Below are 5,025 nucleotides of genomic sequence, written 5' to 3' on the forward strand. Positions count from 1 at the left end.
TTTTGAGTTTTAATTAAAAATAGATCGAACCTTGAACAGGTTCGATGCTGACATGCTCACAGGCACAATTTCGTTATTTTGTTGGATTTGTTCGTCTGTTCTTTCTGCTCTATGATTACGCACGCTTGATGCTTTATTAGTTCGACGGCCCAAACAGGCCCCCTTGTGTCTTGCTGGCATTTTTCACTGTAACACACACACAAATAGACCAAATTGTTTAATTTACTGATAAAAACGTTATACCGATAATGTATTTGATGTTTTAGTATTTTACAAACCTTTTCAATATCATAAAACACGTTTATATTTCTTATCAATTTAAATAAATCGTTAAATATTTTGCAAATTTTTAAATGTCAAAATGACGCGACGCTTCTTCTGAATGACGTGACGAAAGCTCGATGAGATTTACTATAAGTAGTTATTTTGATATTGTTCATACAAAAATACTAAAATCGTGATTACAAAATGGGATGATGGGTTAGGACGCTGAAAATTTGGGGTTGTATGTATTTTTTAAATAATATCAAAAAATTTGAAAAAAACATCTGGATAGGGACACCCTTAACACCTAGCGGTATGAAATATACTTTACGACCGATTCTCATACCTCCCAAATACACATAACAAATTCCATAAAAATTGGCCGTTTCGGAGGAGTTCGACCACAAACACCGTGACACGAGATTTTATAAAAATAATGTCAAAAAATTTGAAAAAAACTACTGGATAGGGACACCCTTAACACCTAGCGGTATGAAATATACTTTACGACCGACCGATTCTCATATCTCCCAAATACACATAACAAATTCCATAAAAATCGGCCGTTTCGGAGGAGTTCGACCACAAACACCGTGACACGAGATTTTATAAAAATATTAGATAATAAATTAGATAATATTAGGTCCTTACATATGAAATTGGCGTTTTGTACAGGAGGAATATAAAGTCATTTTTTTTTGTAAAATATATTTAATTAATCAAAGTATGTACCGTTGTTATCTATGCACTTTTGCCATCTCATAGGTAGTTCATCGATCCCTTTACTAAAAAACCATGGGGGCGAGAATCAATAAACTCTTTGAAGGCGGTTTGGACTGCCGCATCGGAGTTGAATTTTTTTCCTTGTAAGAAGTTGTCCAAATTCCGGAAAAAATGGTAATCTGTTGGAGCAAGGTCCGGGGAGTACGGTGGATGTCGCAGACATTCCAATTGTAACTCATTTAACTTAATGGTTATTTGTTGTGCAGTGTGTGGTCTTGCGTTGTCGTAAAGCAGTAGTGACCTAGAGCGATTGACCAATCTCGGTTGTTTAGCAGCTAGTTCTTCCTTCATGGTTTGCAGTTGCTGACAATAGATATCTGCCGTAATCGTTTGGATAGATTTTAGAAAGCTGTAGTGAACGACACCGGCCTTAGTCCACCAAACACTCACAAGTAACTTTTTCTGAGTCAATTTAATCTAATATAATTATTTTTTATATCAAACCAAATATTTTTAAATTACCATTAATATTTAAAATAATTGTATATATATGTCGCGGATTCAAGTGATACAAAATGCCAATTTCATATGTAAGGACCTGATATTTTGATTTATTGATTTATTATAATGAAACGAGGATATCGTCGAGCAATTCCTAATTCGGGTGCGTGCATAAATACTTCAATGAGTATATGAATTGTTTTCATGAATAATGCATTTAAAGTTTGGCATTATAATAATGTAGGTTAAATTCGTACCTGCTGTCATGAATTATAATAGTATTTTATGTACAAAGGTGAAATTATTATTATTTAAATTCCTTTTATGAAAACGTTAAACATTAAAACTGTTGTGTGAATAATAGAAACGAAATGTGATTAAAAAACCATCGTAATCAACTCAATGGCGAACGAACTCATTTCAGTTTAATTGAGTGAAAATATTCATAAGCTTATCAATTAGCATAGTCTTAAGTAAACACAGTACAACATTGAGTCAAACCCTAATTATTTAAAAAGAGGTGTTTTTCATTCATAATATTATGTTACACTAAATAAGGTTAACTATATTTGAAATCCTACTTTGTTCCTGGCTTTACGAAATTTTACATTTCTTCAGAAAATAAATTGTGTCCACCACTATAATATAAGTACAACGTGAATTTGATAACAGTAAAATATTCGAATAACTCTTATGTAACTTCTTTACGGTCCAACAATAAAAATATTAACGACAACTGTTCGTACCTATATGTAAAGGCTTGTGTTCCCAAAATAAACACGATGTACTTATGGCGTTGTAGTATCCTACGTGGCGACAACCGTCCTAGTGCGCTTTCCGTCTTTAGCCTAAGCGAGATCCTATCAGCAGACCAGCGTCCTCCAGCAGAACGAAAGCACCCCTTTTCTGAGTGCGTGAATTAAAGCGGCGGTAACAGTTAAAGCTCCGAATGGTTCGAGCGCGTCGGTGATGCTCTACAGAGAATCAGCGTGAAGGCCGCAGCCTCCTTCTGTGAAATCACCATGGGCCAGGAGACAGCGGTGCAGGATCGGGAAAGGGTTGTTTCGCTTAGCATGGATAAGAGTCAGAAGATTGTATCACACACACATATATATCACATAACCATCTATGTAGGTGAACATGATGTCACTAATACATACTATAGATCTGAAATATTCATTTTATAATTATAATATTAAAATATTAGTTTCCATCCCTTGATTTCACATGAACTACGTGTTTCACGTATGCATGTACTATAATTTATGTATAATGTATACAATACAGCGATACTTCGTATTGTTGTGTTCCGCTTTAAAAGGTGAGTAAGCCAATGTAACTCCAGTCATAAAGGACATATCGTGTTAGTTCTCAAAGTGGCGCATAACGATGTAAGGGATGATAAATATTTCTTACAAGATTATGTCTATAGTAGGCATGGGCGATACAATATCTATATATCGGTACAAAATCTAATATCTAGATATCGAAGCGCACGCACAGTATTTATAATATTCGGATATCCACCGATATCGGTCTTGTATACTCTGCATACGGTATATCCGATATCGAATATCGTTGTAAATTTGTAAATATCAATTGTCAAACGAGTAGGCGCGAACGCGAGTAGGATTGTTGGTGAAATATCGATATATCGAACTTATTATTTAGAAATATCTATATTTAATACTATTTACTATTATTATGTTATTTATGTTTATTATAATTATGTAATATTTTTGAACGACATATCGATAGTTTATATTGAAGTATAAATATTAAAGTTTTTTATATTTTTTAAATAAGTTTTTATTAGAATTAATCTTTTAGTGTCTAATAATCGCCGAACATATAACATAACAAGTATTTTTTAAAATCTCACTGAAAAATATTGGTACACATAATTGTCTTATTTAAATTAAAAAGTATAAATTTGGAAATTATAGTACAATAATTGCGTCACAGCTATTTTTGAGTATATTTGTAATATGGTTTTTTATTATGTGACGTCTGGTAGCACTATCACCGAGCTCAATAACAAATAGCTTCTTACATTTGTTTACTTCGTCCTGTTCTGGCTCTGAGCGAGATATAAAAGAATGATATATATCTTAGAGCGAAAAGATATATATCTCTTTTTTCTTCTTAATGATATAGTTTGTGCAAGTCTAATATTTAATAATTACATATTTCTATATTGTATTTGATTTAATAAAAATAAAATAGGTTACAGAACGATTCATAAATACGACTCACGCTTAGGTTACTGTTGATATTTTTTTAAATATCGGATATTCGATATCTACGTAGACCGAGAAACAAAGTTTAGTTATGGATATCTAGATATTTTAACCGTTAAGGATATTATGATATTTTTACTGGTATCGGTTGTTTGACCTTGGGTGTCAATTTAGAAATTGCTATTATTTTTATGATCTATTTTATTTGTGTTTTGTTTTCGCGGTCGCGTAGTTAGCTTTGTAATTTAATAACTCGCTTTTTTTCTAAATTTTAGGTGTTTTTCGTAACTCATGTATTTTTTCTTGTTTAGGTAGATGTATATAATAATTTATGATGTGTGTAAAATAATGTACATATTGTTTTGAACATTTCAAGGAAATGAGGTATTTAGGGCAAGTGTTAATATTCATTAAATGTAATTTTAAAGAATGGTTTTCAGTTAGATTAATGTTTGTGTTAAATACAATGAAGAATTGTCTCGTCCCAATTTTGCGGGCCGGCAAGGCGAAGGCGGCTAGTGCAGAGCGTTTTTCCCGTCTGTACTGGCCGTCGTCGCGTTTGGACTCTACTACCACTTACCATCAGGTGGAGTAGAGTCATTTGCCATCCCGGCGATATAAAAAAAAAAAAAGAGCGTAATTTTCGATAAATTCAACTAAATATGCAATAGGCAAAAAAGACAAGGGCTCTACAGATATTTTTAAAAGTTAAATTAGATCAAAAGAGATACGAGTTATTACTCTTTCGTCAACAGTTAAAAGAGATGTATAAACGAAGAAATGAACTTTTAAATACGCCGGCATTATTCATTTCATATTCTATATAGATAATAAATAAATAGAAAAACATCGCATACGCAGTCAGTCATAAGCCTGAAAAAAGTATGAAGGAAAGTTCATTTCACTGATTTTCAAATTCGGAACTGCAACATATCTATTAATAAACGAATATTTACTTATTTAACCATGTTATTATCAATAACAAAAATAAACCAATACATAATATATGCGATAAACACAAATATTTATTAATATTAATCTGATATCATCTGGTACTGATTCGATTTCCGACTACCATAGACTCGACACAATATCTAGATATTAAAATATATAGATACGATATCCCATATTCAAAACCGATATCTAGATACGATACGATATCGCTTCAAAGCGATATTACCCATGCGTAGTCTATAGGTCGATTGCGATTACTATGCGTCGGTCCCTTGGAAGGAACGTTGCTTCAGTGGGAATGACCCGTCAGCTAGTGCCGCTGCTGTTGCTGGCGAGATCATGC

The sequence above is a fragment of the Nymphalis io genome, chromosome 6, assembly GCF_905147045.1.
Source record: "Nymphalis io chromosome 6, ilAglIoxx1.1, whole genome shotgun sequence".
NCBI classification, from domain to species: domain Eukaryota; kingdom Metazoa; phylum Arthropoda; class Insecta; order Lepidoptera; family Nymphalidae; genus Nymphalis; species Nymphalis io.